Source organism: Gossypium arboreum, chromosome 1 (assembly GCF_025698485.1).
Source record: "Gossypium arboreum isolate Shixiya-1 chromosome 1, ASM2569848v2, whole genome shotgun sequence".
Lineage (NCBI taxonomy): Eukaryota > Viridiplantae > Streptophyta > Magnoliopsida > Malvales > Malvaceae > Gossypium > Gossypium arboreum.
This window is the reverse complement of record NC_069070.1, coordinates 70,024,468-70,047,229: the sequence shown is the minus strand read 5'-3', so window position 1 is coordinate 70,047,229 and position 22,762 is coordinate 70,024,468.

Here is a 22,762-nt window from a genome sequence, read left to right as displayed (position 1 = left end):
TATAGTTGGCTGTGTGATCGATAAAGGCATGGTCGTGCACAAGACACGACAGTGTAGTGATGTAGGAGTGGTCGTGTTGGCCTACACGGGTATGTGGGCCTAAAATTTTGAATTTTTCCCTAGGGCGCACGGGTTGGTCTGATCGACTGTGGGCCTATCATAAGGCCAGTAAGGGCTAACCAAACCCTATTTCATATGTTATGATATTCTGATAGACTGACCTGAATAGAATACTATTCGTATGCCTATTATCTGTATATAAGCATGTTAAGCATGTCAAATCTGTTATTTATGTATCTGTTTTGGGGTGGGATTTGCATATAAGGGGGAATTGTTCTGTATGGTGATCATCGGCTATCATTTGGTAGCTTGGCTGCACATTATCTGATATGTGTCGGATTTACACTATCTGGTGTGTTGGGATCTGTGGGTGTTTTTAACCCCACATGGTGTGATGGGGTTGACAGAGATGGTGTGTAAAGGATGGGGGTAGAACTCACTGTATCTATTCTGTATATTCGCATATCTGTTTCTGTTATCTGTATCTGAAATGGACATAAGTCCGAACCTGCATCTGACTGTATATGAGTTTACTGTATGTTTTGCATGTCTTTTTTTGTTGGGTTACACACTGAGTTTTTGTAAACTCACTTCTGTTTGTCTGTTCTGTATAGGTAATCCACAGACTTAGGCGGATCGATGCAGCGGAGTCTTGTGGTGACCACTAGTCTATGAACTAATTTTAATTAAAGGTTTTATTACTCAATGGTTAATTCTGGGAGTTTTGTATTAATTGAACTCACCGGACTATTGACTTAAGTATTGGGATTCGGATTTTTCGTTTAATAATTTATTTGGACGACTAGCTAAAAACACATTTTTTACTGAAACAAAGGTTTTCTAAACTTACGAATGGGATTTTAAGAAAATAGCATTTACTATAACATCTGCTGCAAAATTTTGTTTTGGCAAATAAAGCAATTAATTAACGTTTTCGACACTGGATATAAACGATATGAGTTGTCTAAATGAAAATGATTTAACGTAACCGTTTGCAAAACCCATTCTTTGTGGCATCTTCGGATTTGGCCATAACATCTTGGCCGAATTTGGGGTGTTACATTCACAACCAAATATCAATTCATGCATATATTGGAATTTATTCAATTTTGTCCCTATAATCGGGACAAGCATAACTTTTAATCCAGGGCATCGAATTAAAATTCGATTTCACCATTACTCGTTAGGGACCCTATACTTTCTATTCTTACAACAATTTCATAATAGGTTTTCATTTTATCCAATTTGGTCCCTAATGTAAACAAGCTATCAAGTAAGCTTGTTAAGCTTTCCAATTTAGTCCTTTTCATAACCTAAGCTGAATTTCTATCAATTTCACACCTAATTCATCCAATTCTCAATAATGGAAACTTATCAAAATTTCACCAATTGGTCAAATTGACCTATGAGTTAGTTTAATGAAAGCTCCTATTATAAAAAATCTATAATAGTTAAAGAAAAATGGCTAGAGACTTACTTGCAAGGTTGACTGAGTGCTTAAACTAGGTTTTTGAGATTTCTTCAATGGTTTCTAAGGGGGCAGTGGCCTTGGGAAGAATACGAAAACTTTTTGTCATCTTTTCCCAATAAATTTCCTTATATACTAAGCTTAATTGTAATTAAATTTAATTAATTAACTTAATCATGATTAATTGAACTTTAATCTTTAATTAAATTAAGCTAATGACAATTAACATCACATCCCACTATCATCCATTTAAAATAGGTCTATTAGCCATTTTAATTCTTTAGATAATTGTTATTTAAGTTCCCAAGCCTTTTTCTAAATAAAAATCTATAGCAATTGAACTTTTAAAAATTAGTACCCAGACCTTAATTAACCACATTTTGACTAAACTGCTTATCTAAATTTCAATTAATCAATATAATAGATTCGTAAATAATCCTATTTACTATTTACGAACTTTGTTTATGGAATAGGGTCTTAAAATTGCATTTTTGGACACCACTGGAAACTGAGTCATTACAAACACCCTAGACCGGACCCAGTGCCAGATCTCAATGTGTGATGTCACATTACGTTGCTAAATCAACTCACGCTATCTCATTACATAATTGTAAAATTTAATTTATAATTATCATTCAAACCAATTTAACCATAAATCATATTCACAATTATACATTTCAAATGTCTAAGTTTCAAATTCATCATTTTACAGAGTTATGAAATGTCACATTTAAAGTTAGGACTCGAATCCAAACTCAATTACTAAATTTCAATGTTGTCATTTTATTTTAATGATTTTTTCTTCGAAGTTAATATGTCTCGAGACACTAGAAATTGTGTCTCGAAGCGTGGTCCTTTATGTCTCGAGACCAACCTCCCCTGTTTTCTTATTTCAGCTTTGATGTTTAAATGTCTCGAGACAAGGGATTCTTGTCTTGAGACTTGAAACAAGGAAAAACTTAATTGGCTTCGATGTTTTCTTATCTTGAGACATAGGCCACTTTGTCTCAAGACCTAAATGGAATTGTCTTAAGACTACTTAGACAATGCCTTGAGACATTAAACATATAGATAGACAATAAGGTAAATTTTATTCTTATGGTTTCAAAACATGTTCATGTTGTCTTGAAACTCAATGGCTAAATGGTCCTAATGCACATTTTCAAGTGTTTAAACATACCTAAACCTTACCTCAATGTAAGATCACCAATTTAACACATACAAACAAAAACAAACATTATTAAATCGTAACCATCAATGCATCAATATCTAACCAACTAGTTCATATATTCAAACTCATATAAGCTATCATAATTATCTACTAATTTAAGTATAAAATTCACTTTTTATAACTCTTTTAGGCCAATTACCAAATATACCAAAATGCAAAGTCAACACCAATTCACAAATATCCTAGGTACATGCCATATGGCCCAAAACTCATATATACATACAAAAGAGGTAATAAGGCATATCCCGAGCCGAGTTGTTGAGCTGGATGCTTGACCACTTTAAATCTACATTTACTCACATTTGATACCTGTGCACGAAAACAAACATAACCGTATGTTGAGTATTAAATACTCAATACTAGACTAAGAACAAGTTATTGAAATTGAATTATAAAAGCACAAACTGTAGTAGCAATTCGACATTCACCTTTTCTTTTCCTTTCGCCTTTGATGTTCCTATTGGAAAAAAATCTGATTCGAAAATAGTTTCCTTACATAGCAAAAAATAAAAATTTTGAAAACCAACCCAGTTTATGATATTTATAGCAATAAACCATATATTGAAATTGTTCATGTATTTCTGGATGGATGGATCCTTGTCATTCTCGACTTTTAATCAAATATTATTATTCTCTTTTCTCGTACAATAAATTGCTTCGAGTGTGGACTAAAAAACGAGCCAAACACAGAAACTAAAAATAATTTTCTTTTATTTTGGGTGAAAACAAAAATTCTCTTTTGAAATAGAAACTGATAGAATCATTATTCTAGAAAATATATTTAATTCTAAAAGAATAAAAGTCTCTCTATTTTTGGCAGAATAATGATATCTGAAAGTTGTGTTCGCCTTACCAATTCTATCTATTTAAAGGGAGAGAAAATAGAACCCTTGTTAAATTATATAAGTTTATTTCAATTAGAAGAAAAAAATCCTAGTTCAACTAGGATGTAGGGGACGATAACCCTAGTTAATTATACTAGGGCTTGTCATCTCTTTTTATTACACAAGGGGCTTTTGGGCCTCTTCCATATCAGATCCAATTACAATTACTTCCCTGGCTTTTAACCCAATACTTTATAATTTGATCCAACCTAATATTTGTTTTTCTATTTCCCATAAAATTCAGTATATTACTAATCAAATAATTTTCTCAACCCAATTCTAATTTCGTTAAAATCATAACGACTTTATCGTAAAAAAATTCTATGAGAAAGTATATTTAAAATTTCTGCATTCAACGGTTCACTATGACCAAATGATTTATTTCCATTTTTGAATTTCATTTAATTCAAAAATATAATTTGATTTTTCAGGTTATTTTCATTTTGGAGAAAACAACATTCATTTCCAAATGATTCCATTTCTCAATTTTTATTTTCATTTTGGAGAAAACCATAATTTTTTTTCCAAATGTTTCTCTAATAGCTCATTTTTTAGTGGTATTAAAAACGACAATTTTAGAACCCCATTTTTCGATTATGAAGTCCATAAATATTATTATTTAATATTTACGAGTCTATTATAGTGTTGAATTAATTTTTGGTTCGGTAATTTTATTGAATCGATCCTAAGGCTTTAAGTAAAAAGTTAAGGTCTAAACATCAGTTAGACCATTTTTGCGAGGGGGAGAATTGATCCTAGGGCTTTAATTTTCAAGTCCTTGATTGGAAAGTTTAATGTAGTTATTTTATTGCAATTATTATGTTTTTGAGATCTCGAGAGCCTGATTTAGCTACCCCGGGACTATTTGCAAATTTGTTAAAGTTTTGAAAAGTTACCATTGACGTATTCTTAAAGCTTTTGTGGTTATTAGGTTAGACTTGAAGCTTAGATATGAAAAATGTTTTAAATTTGGCTTGAAATTTCTATAAATATAGGTTTTGATGGAATTTAGAAGGATGGAATTGAGATTGATTTCGAAATCAAAGCTCAAATTTGAAAGTTATAGTATTTTGGTTTTAGGGACTAAATTAAAATAAATGCAAAACTTTAGGTATGATTCCATAGATGAAATTAAACTGTCACATAACTCTACCATATTGTTAATTGATGTTTGGAATATATAATTGAATTAGATTATGGTTTAAATTGATATTTACAACAGCCAAAGGATATATGAGGAAAAGAGAAAATTGCTGAATAGTCCCTGACGCCTAAATCGTTGTTGTTTTTCCAGGGAAGTTCATATGATATAAATTAGTTTAAGTTGTTAAATTGTATCCAAATGCATATATATACAAGTTTTATTGAAGGTTTGGATTATTTCTGAATTAAAAGAATTTCAAGAAGAAAGAAGAAAACAAAGAAGTTGTAAAGACTTTCAGAGAACCCACCGATCCTTATATACTTAAGCATGTGATAAAGATTAGTGGAAGAATCATACAATTCCACTAACACTCTTGATTCCGCGATTAGGTGCTCTTATCATAATTTAAGTCTTTTCAGCTACCGTAGCCTAGTTCCATTCTAATTTAATCTCAATGTAACTAGCTAAATTACCTTTTTAAAATAATAAACAAATCTAAACAATTGCGAGCTTGATGAGTTTGCTAGAGCATATAGGGTGGCGTATTCTTAATAGAAGGATTCATCAAACCATAGATCCCGCCAAAATAAAGAGTTCACCAAGTGGCACAATACATAATAATCAGATATAGAGACTTCACCAGGCAGGCTGTTACAATTACACTCTCCAAGTTTGGAATCTTAGTGCATCATTCACTTCTTGGTTTGAACCACAAAATGGGAAAAATCATACAACTCTCTTTTCTTTTGCTTAATAAAAAAATAATTTTTCTTGTCAAGATGAAGTTCATCCTGTTGCTTATTATATGTTTCTTGTGGCTGTACCATACATTGCGAGCGTAGTGAAGTTGTAAATATTCTAGAAGGCATTCAATATTCGAAGCTTGCTTCATTCATTATAATAGATAAAGAAACAAACTAAAGTCCACCAATAAAAGATCATTAGTTTACTAGGGGCTATTCTATATTCCTTTAGCACCTTTCTGAAGAGTGGATCCAATAGGAGATAGAAAACTCCTCAAAGACATATATTACCAAGAAGAAACCCTCAAACATGTCACTCATACAGTTAACTCCATCATGGATTGAAAAATTAAATGCATTAGTAGTAGTTTAATTCCTTACAGTTCAACATCCATGTCATCTCCTCTTTTATTTTACATTCCTATTTGTTGGAGAAAACGACCATAAAGAACTCCTTATATTTGTTTAGATTCTTCACTATTGTTGTATGCTTAAACTTGCTTTACCCTTTCCCTTATTCTTTTTAGCCACATTATTCTTACTCATTTGGTTACCACCATTAGCCATTGTATCTAAAACCTAAAGCTTGAATCTACTATTTTCCTTAAACCCCTAAAATGAAAAAAAAAACCAATATTTTAAAAATTACCAAAGGCAATTGAACACAAAAGCTTTAACAAAGATCTGAAACAACAAATGATTTCTTGAAAGATTTCCTTAAACTTTTAAGGTCTCAAAGAAAATAACAAAATAGTTCAAAAAAAATTTTATTTGCTATTTATATAAACTAAGATGTCCAAGGGAATATTTAAACATCACAATTTAGAATGCTCAATATGGTTTTAACATGTACCATAAACATTATGACCCACTTAATAGGTAGCTTATTAACACTTAACATGTGTTTATTTCTTTAAATAAAAAAAACTTAATTGAAGCGTTCTTAATTTAAATTAAACCCACTACAACAATCCTTATGTTCACAAAACACAAATTTCCTCACCATGTGTATACCTTACACCCTTTCACCTTTAACAAACAAGTAGACAACTTGTATTGAGGTAAGTCACTTTATAACCTCCCTCTCAATTGGGTGGAAATTATTATCAGAATCTCACTAGAATAGGCCTTACCACCCACACTTCTCCCAATTTCAGTCTCGTTGACTAAAACTTGACCTGAGGCAACACTTCGCTAATTATGGTCCTCCCAAATGTATATATATAACACGTAGAGCACCTTTGATCTACCTTGCCATTTATAGGTGTTAGATCCATCTTTTTATGGAGCACACATGGACCTCTCTTGGTTTATTTCAATATTATCGCCGCTTATCTAGAAGGCTAATAAGGTTTATAGCTAGCCATGATAAGATAGTTGTAGACCACATGTTAAGACTTAGGGCCAAGGGATTGTTACCTTTACCTATAATACCCATTATTGGCCTTAAAAGAGGGCTTGTTCTTCAACCTTCCACTTCTATGCATGATACACATCTTCATCTTCATCTCCATGAGAACTAACATCCTTTCTCCTCTATATATTTTGGTCCTCAACAAAAACTATTATTTTAAATAAGTTTTAGTTTATTTATCTTATTTTTAGTGTTTTTATCTATTTTTAATCTACATTTTATTTACAATCTCTAATTAATTATATTTATATGAAGAGGATATTATGTGTCTAAGCTAACTCAAAATTACAACTTCCAAAAGCTTATAATGGTATTGGTACCAATTGATCTAGTAATCAAGCATTTCCAAAATGGCCAAATTATAGAACTAGTCAAATTTATCACTTATTTAGATAAGTTTCTATTTCTTACACTTAAATAAGCTTTCATTCCTTAATTTTTATCTAAATAGGAAATTACTTATTTATGTTAAAGATAAGTATAAACTACAAGTTAAGGGTTTTTTTAGGTATAAGTAGTGTTGTTAAGAAAGGGTTGGGTTACTTTTAGATCATGTCAATTTGGGTTAGATTAATTCATATCTTAAATTTTTCTATTCATTTCAAGCTTGCTAGTTGGGCTTGTTCAATTGAGTATTTGGGTTTGTCAAATCGATGCTTTTCCAGGTCGAGTTATCATCGTTCATGACTATTCAGGTCATTTTGGATTTGATTCATTTCAAATTTTCAAGTTGGGGGGTTTGAGTTACCAAAAATAGTATAGTGATTAATTTTGGCCAATTTGGTTATTATTTAATTGGCTCGAAATATATATAACAAAAATAATTTAAATTTTTTCCATTAATTGAACTAAAATTTTTTTATTACCCAAATTATTGTTATAAGAGGTGAGAGTGTGGTTTGTTCAAAGGCTGAATCCAAAATTTATGTCATTTGAAGATTTTTTGATGCAAAGTTTAGAATTACCGATAACCTGTTCTCAACCATTAATAGGAGGATAGTGCGCTTCAACGCGTTTGAGTCTACATCTTTCTGCACTAGCAATAGTGTTGATGGCAATAAAATAATACTCAGTCATTGATAGTTAACGTATTCAATTGGAATGCCATTTGAAAATTCAAATATACGTTTTTTGTCCATGCATTAGTTAACTTAAACCAAATTAATTACTATTTTTTTGGTGAATAAAGACAACACTAATGTGATAACAAAAACAATAAAATACGACTAAGTGACATTAGTCAAATAGTTAAAATCTAACTTGACTAAAATTTTAACCGACTCTAGGTTCTCTACAAAAATCCACATCTCATTGCAATACATACTTGGAATTCTAGCCATATGGTTAGCAACTTTTTTTATGTTTCCTTGGAATATATCGAAGACGATCTCTTCAATTATGACCTAAGAGTTGATGATTCAGACACAACTCTGACATCTTGCTATTTGTAGCATCACCGACTAGGATAGTTTCAATTAAAAAAACATTATCACACTCCACCTCTACTTGTTTGAATTCAAAAGCTCTAGCTATCTTTAGACCTTTCAAAAGAGCTTTTGCCTCAATTTTAAAAATTGATTCCTCCCTAGTCTTCGTAGTGTATCCACAAATCCATCTAGCACCATGATCTCTGAAAAGCCCTTCTGAAGCAAAACCATTATGGCCTGAAACTGCACCATCAGTGTTGAGTTTAATCCACCCTCTTTCTAGTCTAGCCTAGGAATTTCCAACTATTTTCTAAACGCGATAAATCTCTTTCGACTTCAAGTTTAAGATTTTTTTTTTTGTCCAAGTCTCACCTGTGCTAACAACATCCTCAACATTGTTATGGCTATTATTGAAAATTAAATTGTTACGACTCTTCATAGAAGCTAATTGTTATGACTCTTCATAGAAGCTAACACAATATTGCAAACAAAGTCGGCCATTCCTTCTCCTTCTCCGTATCTCCTCTTTGATTCGTAAGGTTCCACTTAAACCAATCTTGAAAATGAGTAGAGAAAAACATGTTTCGTATTGAAACTGGAACAACCACTTGCCATACCAATCTTGAAAAGCCACAGTCACGTAAAGCATGGATGTACGATTCCAATGGATTTCCGCAATGAACACAATGTTTGTCATCAGTCATGTGCCTTCGAGCTTGTTCATCATTTGCCAAGATCTTATTCTACCATAATAACCACAAAAAAAACTTGAACTTGTTGTGGAGCCTTATAGCTCCACAATAAGTACTAGTTAACAGTTGGATCCACACTACCAAATCTAGAAAAGTTACTGTAGGTTTCCCCCATAGAGAAGGAATTGCTAGTCGACCTCTTCTAATTGATTCTATCACCTCCTACTTCTAAACAAGGGGGAAGTATGCTGTAATATGAGAAAGCACATAGTTAGGTAATAGAGAAACTTATCTACTTCAATCCTATTGTCCTTCTGCATCAATCATGTCACAAACTCGAAGTGCCTCATGTGGTTGTCTAGATCCTTCAAAGAAAGGTTTGACTAGCCAAACCTTTTTAATCTAAGTTTTGTTCCAGAAATTCACCAATTGACCAGAAAACATTTTGGATGGCTTTTGGCCAAACTCTCATAATAGACCTCTAAAGGAACGAACAACACCTTCTTGATATAGAGCACGACATCAAACTCTTAACATTGTATTTATTCCTTAAAACTCGAACCTACAAAGCATCAGATTTAGCAATAATGTTGAAACCCAACTTAAGTAAGAATACTTTATTTTGACTAAAGAGTCTTTTGATTCTAAGACCCCCATTACTCAGAGGTCTGCAACAATCTACCCAATTCATAATGGGAGGTTTTCACGCATCTCCACCTGAACCTTATATGAAGTCTCGAGTTATCTTTTCAATAGTATCATAAACCAATAAAGGAAGATGAGCTGTACACATGAAATAATTTGAGATGGCTAGAAGAATTGACTTTACCATAGTTAATCTTCCCGCCATTGAAAGATTCCCAGCATTTCAACCACTAAGCTTGCTACGAATCTTATCAACTACAAAGCCAAATGTTGATAATGTGATGCTCTAGTGAAAAATAGGCATACCCAGGTATCTCCCAAGATCATTTACTCTTGAAAATCCTAGTTTCTCCGTAATAGTACCGGCTATCTCCTCCAACATATTATGGGAAAAGAATATTTGTCTTGTCTTTGTTGATCTTTTGTCTTGAGTATTGACAAAAGGAGCTTATAACCTCATTGACACATTCTGCTTGTGCTATATTTGCATTACAAAATAGGAGTAAGTCATCAGCAAAAAACATATACGAAATTTTAGGCCCTCGCCTTGAAAAAACCAGAAGAATCCCCAAATTCATTTCAACCGATTTCTCAATTAAATGCCTAAAATGTTCCATACATAAAACAAAAAGATATGGAGAAAGAGAGTTTCCCTATCTTACACCACATGTAGGAGAAAAAGATTGCAAAACTGCACTGTTCTAAAGGACTTGAAGAGTTAATGTAGAAACACACTCCATGATGACATTAACCAACCCAATCGGAAACCTTGCATCCATTAAAGTATCTGTCAAAAAATCCCAATGAACTCTATCATAGGCTTTTTCCTAATCTACCTTAAAAGCCATCCATCAACTCCTCCCTGTAGTTGTTTTCATGGTATGAAAAGTATCTTACGCAATAATAATATTACCAGAAATATTTCTTCCTACAATAAAGATTAAGATATGATCTCCAGACCCTGTACCTTCAGAATCAACACAATCAAAGTTCTATTGATCATAGGATCAAGCCCATGTCTTTCAAGAACCTTTCGAACCATCGAACACACAAGATCCCTAATAATATCCCATTGAGACTAGTAAAATTTTGCATGATAACCATCGATACCCTGTGCTTTCAATAACACCATGCTAAATAATACTTTTTGTATTTCTTCATCTGTAGCCACTGTCGATAACATTTTTCATGAACATACCCCTGCACGAAAATGCCTTTATGATAGAAGTCTCTGATATGTGTAACTTCTGCAAAAATTCAATTGCATGATGCTTTGATACTCAATTTTAAGAGAGATAAAAGGACACTAGATAATATATTAAGGGAATGTTATTTCATCAGCAAGTGACAAGACATGCCTTTTCAACTATATGAATAAAGTAAAAAGACATGACTCATTGGCTACCTTACATGAGTTAAACCAAATTTAAATGCTTGTAGTAACAACTAGTAAATGCCAAATATGAAAGGTCTTATATAGAAATTTGAATAGTCATATTAGAGCCTATAGCTAACTTGTAAAAGGACATTGTTGGCTAATGAACATTTTTATTTTTATTTTCCGAGAATTCTATCTCTTTGTTCTTGAAAGAACTTATCTAGACTTATCAAGATTTACCTTGTGGCATCAAAACCTTATACTATTGGTTCCTATTTTCCTAAATAGCGGGTCATAGTTTTCCTTCTTCAAACTTGTTCATTTCTTCACTTTATGGAAACTAGGTGATGATCTTTCATATCGATTGGTTCATTTCTAAGTGTTTATTTGTACAAGTTATCCATCCAATATCGCTTCCGTTCTAACCATTGAACAAATATTCATTATTCTCATTTTTATTGTTAACATTATTTAGAAACGGTGCAGAATTAGATGATCAGGCACTTCAGTAACTTGTAATAAAATTCACGAAAATTTGGTATCAAAGCTATGGAAATCTAATTAGGTATCATGTTAGAGGTCTCAAATTCAAAAAAAAAAAATCAAGGACAAAAAAGAAAGAAAAAAAATAAAAGATGTTTATGAATAGCAAAACAAAAACAAGTCTGTAGACCCTTTAAAAAAATTTTTATTCGATTCATATTCTGGAGCATATTTTACACCTTCTGACAAATTTTCACGCTATCGAAAAATTTTCGATCAGAAAAATTACTTTTTACCTATACACTTGAAGTATTCATCAAACCATTTTAAACCCATTTTCCATCTTTTTGTAACTTTTGGTCAAATGAATTTTTTTTCTAAATATATATACACCCAAAATACCTGAACCTTTCCTACCCTTTTGAACCAATCTAACAACATACCATTCGTACATTTTAAACCGACTGTTGCAAGCATGAGAGAAATTTGTGAGGTCTGCTAAGTGTGAGGAACATCTTGTTATTAACATTATTTTGTGATTAACAGATATCATGTCGAGGAGTCCTGAATGGAATAATCCTAATGAAGGTGGAGGAGTTCCAAACTTAACTTATCAAGCATTGTTAAGTGAGATGGAACGAATGATGCAAAATCAATTGGAGCCCATCCAATAACAGATTGATCAGTTAGAGAGGTGACCATAATGAGGCCGTTCTGTAACACCCCAAACCCAGCCTAGAAGTTAGGCCCGAATCTGGCGTGTCACATTGAAGTGTTTTTCGAAAACCATGTTCTCATTGAAAACCCTTCTTACTACTCAAAACCTCTAGCCATTTTAAAACTTGTGAAACGTTAATTCCCTTAAAACCTTACTTGCTGCGAAAGCTTACTTTTAAACAGTTGCGGAAACATGATATTTTGAAAACTAGTTGTTGTTTTGGAAAACTGTGCCCTACTTCTAACAGATATTAAGCATACTAAATAAATTTCCCAAATAAAAAGTTAAGAAAATAAAGAGGCCTTAATACAACCCAAAACAAAAACCAAAGTGCTTAACTAAATAAACAAAATAGAAAAACATGTGCAGTTGTATGGTCGTTTCTGACTCCCTCTACGACACCGATCCACCTAACGCTGGGGATTACCTGCACAATTAATAAACAGGGTGAGTTTACGAAAATTCAGTGTGTAATCCCCTTACTAGAGTAACAGTCAGTAGACAGACAAAATTCAGAATCAGTCTGGGCCGGAGCCCATTACAGTAACAATACAGTCCAGTTTAGAGCATACGTGGGCCAAAACCCGTTACAATATCATTTGGGTCACAGCCCATAACAGAATCAATTGGGTCTAGCCCATCTTAGCCTCAGTTGGGCCTAAGCCCACATCGCAATTATATTATAATAATATCATACATGCAATGTTGTGCAACCCACCCCAATATTCCAACCGCTACACACCAACTCCGTCCCCCGGTACACATCATGTGGGGATATAAATATCGACCCACCCATCCAATACACATCAATGGTATCCCGGTTGCAGTATTACCTTCATTGCAGTAAGCTGCTAATGAAATATCAGGTTTAATAGCCATCGATGGATCCACGGTCGTCAAGCAACCATGCGATCCTCATATACTTCCTCCATTCCATAATTCCCAATCCATGCAATATGTCGTGTATGTCATGCTCAATCATCACACGTGTATGCAGAATGACCATACTCAGTAACAATCTTTTAAACATATATTAAGAGCATATTAGCCATACAACCACAGTCAAGTCAATTAAAACGCAGTCATACATTCATAATCAAATCAGTCAAATTTGAAGTCTAAGTCGGTCATTTACCCTCAAGGGCAAAATAGTCATTTTACCCTACAGGGGTATGTCGGTCATTTTACACTACAAGGGTATTTTGATAATTTTACAAATTGGGGGTGTTTCAGTAATTTTACAAATCGAGGGTGTTTCGTTAATTTCACAAATCGAGGGTATTTTGGTAATTTTACAAATTGAGGGTATTTTAGTAATTTCATAATCGAGGGTATTTTGGTAATTTTACGAATCGAGGGTATTTCAATAATTTTACAAATCGAGGGTATTTCAGTAATTTCACAATCGAGGGTATTTCGGTAATTTTACAAATTGAGGGTATTTCAGTAATTTCACAATCGAGGGTATTTCGACAATTTTACAAATCGGGGGTATTTCGATAATTTTACAAATCACAGGTATTTCAGTAATTTATCTTTGTTATGGGTTTATTACTTACCTCGGCCCGTTAACAAGTCCTCGTTGGCTAAAGTGAACAGATACTATGCACCAAGTAGGATTCCAGAGAAGAGGAGGCGAGTCATTAAGACCGCTTAAGTACCTAGCTCTCCCTAGATCCAATCCTAGACATGCATATACCCATTGCCACACCTTAACCTTATGACTCGTCCACGGTCGCGATTAATTAATTATTTAAGTTTTATGTCTGCTTGAGTAGTTACCAAAAACTAAGTCCACAACCCCTTTACTAAACACTAACAGATCCACACTTATTCATTTGGCCCCTTTAGGCCCAATCACATTCATATGGCCCATCAGGCCCAATCGCATTCATATGGCCCATCAGGCCCAACTACTTTCCACCTAACAGTTAGATTTACACAAGCGGGCCCACGAGCCCATTGTGCCCATTTGGCCCATCGAAGCCCAGAACAGCTCCAGCACACGAGAACGCTCGTGGCGGCTTTTAGCTTTTGCCGATTTCTAACAAAGAAGGGCGTGAATACACACCTATTTATGAGAACGCATCGAAGTCCATGATCACCAACCTTGGCACATCCTGCATTGGGTCTTAATCGCCTTTTTCTCTTTTTCACCAACTCATCTGGTTCGCTCTATTTAAAGCCAGCTTCTCACCAATTCCCATGTTAGCTTCTCGATGTGGGATTACTTTCAACCATTAGGAAAATTCTTTATTTTCTTATGACCACCTCAACCACAGAGTTCCAATCCAACTCCACCTCAACTTAAATAGCAAAATAAATACTCTATTGCACATCCCAAGACTTGAACCTTAGACCTCACAGTTACTCAACACACCACCTTGCCACTCCACCACAGGCTCTTTCTGTGTCATATTTTATCCTTAATTAAATATAAGGTCTATAGGCCAGAGTCCATGTTCCTTTAAAAGAAAAACCAAAATAAATTGCAAGAGCCAAGACTTGAACCCAGGCTTCCTTGCAACCTTAATGATGCCATAACCACTAGACCACAAGCTTCCTTGTGTCATTTATTTACCACAATAATTTAAAAGGCCTTCATCCAAGCACCCAGGATTTTATTCACTTATTACCAAAATTTTTGCTAAAGCCCAGGTTTGAACCCAAGATTTCTCCAACACTTCTCAAGGCTATTAACCACTAGAGCAAACATTTAATTGTGCCATTTCCTTGTACAATTAAATGCTTATATACAACCTCCTTACAGACCCATACTATAGGCCCAATACTTCTAGTCCCAAATTGGGGCGTTACACGTTCACCTCGTGTTCCTAATGTTCAATGATAACGAGCACCTGTATGAAACTACCACGATAACCACTATGGCAATACTGGAGTGGAAAATAATCAATCGTTAGAGCGAAGTGTGAGATGTTATGGTCGTAGAAATCAAGAGCCAAATGGGTGAGAGAAAATTGATGACAACCTTGGAAATATTAAGGTGCAAATTCCTTCATTCTAAGAAGGAATCGAAATTGAAGCCTATTTGGAATGGGAAAAGAAGATAGAATTAGTTTTTGAGGGTCACAACTATTCAGAACTTAAAAAAGTAAAACTCGCAACTATTAAATTTTCAGATTATGCTATTATATGGTGAGATCAATTAACAATGAATAGTGATGGTCGTGAAACTAACTAATAAATTGACTTAAGGCAAGCGCACCTATCGAACAGTAGTATAGTTGGTGAGACAGGAATATCGTATCCACGAGGACTAAAAGTACTAGTAGTTACTCTCTTTTTATTATCTAGCCTAAGAATTTAAGGGTTTTTTTAAACTAAACTAATTTCCTAATTTATCTAAGATCACGACAGAGGAGAAAGTTGGAAAATACTTTAGGAAAACCAATTGAGAAGACAATACCCAAGAAAAAATCCACCTAGACTTCACTTATTACCTTTGACTTAGACGATTTATTCACTTAACTTATTCCGTAGAAATCTCTAATTTATGATACTATCTCTCTCGAGACTAGAAACAACTGACTCTAGGTCGATTAATTGAAATCTCTTTCTAATTAAAAACTCTATTGTCGCATTAACTCGATCTATGGATTCTCTTATTAGATTTGACTCTAATCTGGCAGATTTATGTCATCCTATCTCTAGGATTACATTTAACTCCGCTTAATTGTGAATGATCTACTCTTAAATAGGGACTTTTGCTCTACTGAATAAGCGCATCAAAAACCTGGATTAATATCCTGAGATATTAAAGTAAGAACTAAAACTCATAATTAAGAATAAGAACAAGTATTTATCATATAAATCAAAGCAGAATAAGATTCGTCATAGGGTTCATCTCCCTTAGGTATTTAGGGAGCTTAGTTCATAATAATAATGGAAAACATCTCAAAGTTTGGAAAACAACAAAACATAAAGAAAACCCAAAGAACTTCTAGGAAATTGGATGGAAATCTTCAGTCTTGATGTAGATCTTGGCTCCAAGGTGATTCCGATGGCTATTCGCGAGTATTTTCTACCTCCAACTCTGTGTGTCTCTTCTAATCCTCTTTTAGGTATTTATATAGGCTTTAGAATGCTTCCAAAATCCTCAAAAGTTCCCTTTTCCAAATAGAACTAGGCCTGGGCTCGACAGAGACACAGCCGTATGCCATGCCCATGTGAAGGTGCTTAGGCCGTATGCAATACTGAGTTGGTTCTTAGTTGGCACGACCATGACACAGGGGTGTGTGGTCTACCCGTGTGTCACACACGGGCATGTGGATCACCCATGTGGAAGTGCCTAGGCCGTGTGAAACACTGATTTAAGCCTAGTTTGTCTATTTTTGGCCTGTTTCTCGCTCCTTTTGCTATCCTAAGCTCTCCTGAGCATAAAACATGAAATTAAATGATTAGGAGCACCGAATTCACTAAAACCAAGGAGAAATCATTCATAAATATGCCATGAATGGGGTAAAAATATGTATAAATTACGGTTTATCAAATAGGAGACAAAATGGAGAATGAACCATTGAAACATGGGCTGAAATGAAGGAACTCATGTTAAAAAGATTTGTTCCTACCCACTACCACTGAGACTTGTTTTAGAAACTCCAAAACCTTATGCAAGGTAATCAAAACGTGGAGGATTACTTCAAAGAGATGGAGATAGCCTTAATTTGAGCCAATGTTGATAAAGATTGAAAGGCTACTATAGTGAAGTTTATTTCTGGATTAAACTGAGAAATAGCTAATGTAGTTGAACTCAAGCACTACGTAGGGTTGATGGATATGGTTCATTTGGGCATAAAAGTTGAGAAGAAACTTAAGAAGAAAGGTGTGTACTGAGTGGCATCCAACATTGATTCTATTTCAAAATGGGGCCAAACATTTTATGAAAAAGATACAACCATGCTTGCATAAGATAAATTCGGGCCACCTAAATTCCATAAGCCAAGTGATATTGCAAACAAAGGAAAGACATAAATGCAACAAGGTTGTTTGTGAGATGTTAAGTGCTTCAAGTGTTTGGGGCATGGACATATTGTTAGTCAATGTCCCGATCGAAGTGTGATGGTCCTTAGAGACATTGGAGAAATTGAGACCAAATCTGAATCTAATGGTGAACCAATACTGCAATTTGATGATGCAAATGAGGTGGAATGTAACACCCCTTACCCGTATCTGACACCGGGACAGGGTTTGAGGCATTACCGGAGTTAAACTCACTCAAAAATACAAAATTGAGACATGAATTTTTGTCCAAATTTAAAACTTTTCATTTACAAGCATATTGTCCCTTATATGGGCCTATGAGGCCCAAAACATACTTTGGAAGCGGTTCGGGCCTAAACTAAGAACTTTAAAAAATAATAATAGGGAGACTTAGAAAATTTCCTTGTTTCGAAGAGTCATACACCCGTGTGAATAGGCCGTGTGGTCACACATGCCCGTGTGGCCTGGGACACGCCCGTGTTCTCAGCCCGTTTAACTCTCTGACTATGATGTCATCAACAAAATAAGGTTACACGACCAAGTGACACGCTCGTGTGCTTAGGCTGTGTAGCGAATTAAATTTCAAAAATTAGGTGTAGGCTTCACACGACCTGAGCACATGCCCATGTCCTAAGGCTGTGTCCTTCACACGGCTGAGACACACGACCGTGTCTCTACACGTGTGTTTACTACTGGGCATTCTATTTTGCATAATTAGGGTGTAAGGGACACACGGTTGGATCACACGCCCATGGGGTAGACCGTGTGTCATACACGGCCAACACAGATGCCCGTGTGTCTAACCATGTGGACAATTTCTACGCTATTTTCCAAGCCATTTGCCTCCCTTAAGCACTCACACACTTAGACTCACTTAATGGCATACATCATGGCACATTTGGTTACTCAAGCATTTACATACTTGGTTAATTTATGACTTGGTAGTGCCAACATATCACATACTTAAACCATTAGGCTTTCATATGGAATTCCACACCAATTTCATGTCTATTCATCATTATACCTCAATTATTTTCATACCCATTGATCATATTTCATACATTAATCAAACATACTATCCATCACACTCATTAACATAAACAATCATGAGCCTCATCAAACACATACATAGAACATGTAAATCACACTTCACCACACATCCATCAAGCAACCACATCAAGCATAACACATTTGTAAGCATGCACAAATAATTAGGGTTACAACGCAAATAATCAATATGAGCCACCTCTTATGGCCATATACAAAATAATCATAATACCTTCATGAGGCAACACATTTGGCTAATCAATATGACATATAACAAAAAAGACCAAGTCCCTATACATGTCATACTTAAAATAATAAGACTAAATATACCCTAGTGTGATTGAGTCTACGACATCATCTGATCCCCGAGCTAGCTTGGCGACACTATAAGAAATGAAAAGGAAATATGGTAAGTATTAAAGTTTAGTAAGCTCACATGCAAATAAAATGCAACTTAAACAAGCATTAATCATACATTTAACATAATGAACATAATCTTACATTTTATCAATCTTTTAAACTTATTCTTCATATATATATACATATTCTTACCACAAGTTCATCATATCTCATGTCATTCTCATTAGTTCAATGTACATACCTATGCCCACTTGCACATAATAACTTACTTTCTTGTCTTTGACGTATTCATCAAGATTACCCATTAACTTCTCTTAGAACTACCCGTTGAACACTTGGAATACCATTGGATACATCAAAATCTCGCACCTAAGTGCCTCATATGTAGCCAACGCTACCTCATATCACATATCACATGTTGCTCGCTTTCAAGCTACTCACGGGTTTGCTCACACAAGCTATCGGTCAAGATGTTGCTACACTATTGCTCACAAAAGCTATCAGTCAGGATGTTGCTACATGGCTGCTCACACAAGCTATCAGGTATCCACAACACATGTCGGACTACCCAGCCACCGGCAGAACATACAAGAGTAGTACCCAGAACGCCAAAACATGTGTAACATATATCATGAACCTCAGACCACAATTCATGAGCTTAGATCACATGGTTTCTAGTGACATGTTACTTCTATCCTAAACTATTCCTAAGGTTCAAATGGTATTCGATACAACATTTCTATCGAACTTGCTAGTAACGTCGATTTCAAGACTCGTAGCGCCAATCACATTTCATGGAATAATCAAAGCATAATTCATGATAAAATCTAAGTAATAAACACATGATACAACATCACATTAAATATGTATGTACTTACCATACATGAAATATTAAAGCATTTAAAGAATGGTACATGTTGCATTATTTGCAAATGAACTTACCTCGGTACAAAATGATAGAAAAAAGCTTTATCCTCAATAACTTTATTTTCCCCCAATCAAGACTCAAATCAGGTTTTTCTTAATCTATAATGCCAAATTTAACTTGTTCAATACACACATTCCTCATATCGACCCAAAACACATACTTTGGTAAAATTACCTTTTGACCCCTAACTTTTCACTTATTTACATTTTAGTTCTTAGGCTCGTAAAATAAAATGCATGCATTTTCTGTGTTACCCAAGCCTAGCCGATTCATATTCTAACTCATATCAGCCCATATTTCTCATTAAACCACATTTCTACTACCCATTTCTTTATCTTTTACAAATAAGTCCTTTTTAGGTGTTTTCACTAAAAATTCACTTAGTAAAAGATGTTTATCACACATCAAACATTCATATTCCTCCATTAAACACCAAAATACATGCATCTCACACATGGGCAGGTTTTTGAATATGAACCCTAGCTCAAAAGAATGGTAGAAATAGCTAAATTGATTGATGACAACTTAAAAAATGTAAAGAACATTAAAAACGGGGCTAGGGAACACTTACAATCAAGCTTGAAATGTTGAAAGCCCTAGCTATGGAGACCCCCTAAATTTTGGCACCCTTAGAGAAGATGGACATCATTTTTCTTGATTTTTCCCTTTTTATTCTTTTATTAACCAAATGACCAAAATGCCTTTAAGGCATTTCTTTCAAAATTTTCCTATTCATGCCCATTTTTGTCCAAAATTTTAGAACCTGGTCAAATTGCTATTTAAAGACCTCTAATTAATAATCTAATGCAATTTCACGCTTGAAACTTCTAGAACACAAGTTTTGCAATTTATTCAATTTAATCCCTAAAGTCAAATTGGACATCTTAGGCATAGAATTTCTTCATGAATATTTCACACAAACATGCAATCATATCAGGGATCATCAAATAATCATAAAATAATTATTTTTATTTTATATTTTTGGTCTCAAAACCACTATTCTGACTAGACTCTATTTCGGGATGTTACATGGAATATCCCGTAGATGGTGAACTTGTGGTGAAGAGGAGTGTGAACATTCACGCCTCAGATGATAAACAGCAACAAGAAAACATATTTCACACCCAGTGCCATATTCAAGGTAAAGTATTTAGTGTAATCATTGATGGTAGAAGTTGTACTAATGTTGCAAGTAATGCTCTGGTGGAAAAACTTGGTTTGCCAACACTTAAGCACCCTCAGCCATATAAGTTGCAATGGTTGAATGATGGTGGGAAGGTCAAGTTACCAAGCAAGTTGTAGTCCCATTTTCCATTAGCAAGTATAACGACGAAGTGCACTGTGATGTTGTTTCCATGCATGACAGACATCTTTTACTAGGGAGGCCTTAGTAATATGATCGACGAGTGGTGCATGATGGCTACACCAACTACTATTCATTCAAGCATAATGAAAAAGCTATTACCTTAGCCCTAATGACACTAAAGAAAGTATACGAGGATCAAATTCGCTTAAAAGAATAGAGTGAAAAATCAAAAGCAAAAGAAAAAGAAAAGAGAATAAAAAAATAAAAAAAAAGTCTAAGGTAAAATAAAAAAAATATGAGAAAAGAATAGAGAGCCTAAAAAAGTGAGCTTTTATGCCAATGAGAGAGAAATTAGGAGAACTTTAGTTCTTAGTAATCCACTACTTGTACTTGTGTACAAGGAAGCTTTATTTAACACAAATGAACTCAATGAGACTTTTCCATATTCTATTGTTTCGTTGTTACAAAAATTTCAAAATATCTTCCTTGAAGATGTGATGAACGGATTACCATCCATTAGAGGTACTGAGCACCAAATTGACTCTGTCCCCGATGCCACCATATAGAATCAACTGGCATATCAAAGCAATCCCGAAGAAAATAAGGAGCTACAAAGGCAAGCTGAAGCATTATTGGAGAAAGGTTATATTCATGAGAGTTTAAGTCCCTGTGTTGTAACCGTGCTTTTGGTTTCAAAGAAAGATGGTACGTAACGTAAGTATGTCGATTGCTGAGCTATCAATAAGATAACTATTAAGTATAGGCATTTGATACCCCAGCTCGATGACATGTTGGATGAGTTGAGTGGTTCACTCGTTTTCTCTAAAATTGATTTAAAGAGTGAATACCACCAAATTCGAATGCGAGAAGGTGACGAGTGGAAGACAACCTTCAAAATAAAACATGGTTTGTATGAGTGGTTATCCATGCCATTTGGCTTAACTAAATCACCAAGCATTTTTATGAGGTTGATGAATCATGTATTGCGACATTTCATTGGTAAATTCTATTTTGTTTACTTTGACGATATCTTGATTTATGGTCAAAACTTAAATGAACATGTTCAACACATAGGATCAGTTTTAGAGGTTTTACGCAAAGAGAAGTTATTTGCTAACCTTAAGAAATGTTCATTTTGTACAAAAAAACTTGTTTTCTTAGGTTTCATGGTGACTTCAAAAGGTCTCGAAGTTGATCAAGACAAGGTGAGTGCTATTCACGATTGGCCAAGACCAACAAGTGTAAGTCAAGTTAGAAGCTTTCATGGATTAGCTACCTTCTATTAAAGGTTTGTTAAGAATTTTAGTACATTGGTTGCACCTTTAACAGGAATCATTAAAAAGAATTTGAATTTCCATTAGGGTGATGAGCAAGAAAAGTCTTTTAATTTGATTAAAGAACAACTTACCAATGCTCCATTATTAGCTTTACCTGACTGTACTAAAACCTTTGAAGTTGAGTGCGATGCTTCAAGTTTAGGCATTGGCATAGTATTGATGCAAGAAGGACGTCCCGTGGTACTTCAACGAAAAGTTGAATGGAGCCACTTTGAATTACCTAACTTATGACAAAGAAATGTATGCCTTAACACGAGCTTTGGAGACATGGCAACATTACCTTTCGTTGAAAGAATTCGTTATTCATGCTGATCATGAGTTATTGAAACATTTAAAGGGACAACATAAGTTGAATAAACCACATGCGAAATGGGTAGAATTCCTTGAAATTTTTCCTTATGTCATCAAATACAAACTTGGTAAAGAAAATGTTGTCACATAAGTATACTCTGCTATCAAATTTGAATACAAAATTGCTTGGATTTGAGTATATTAA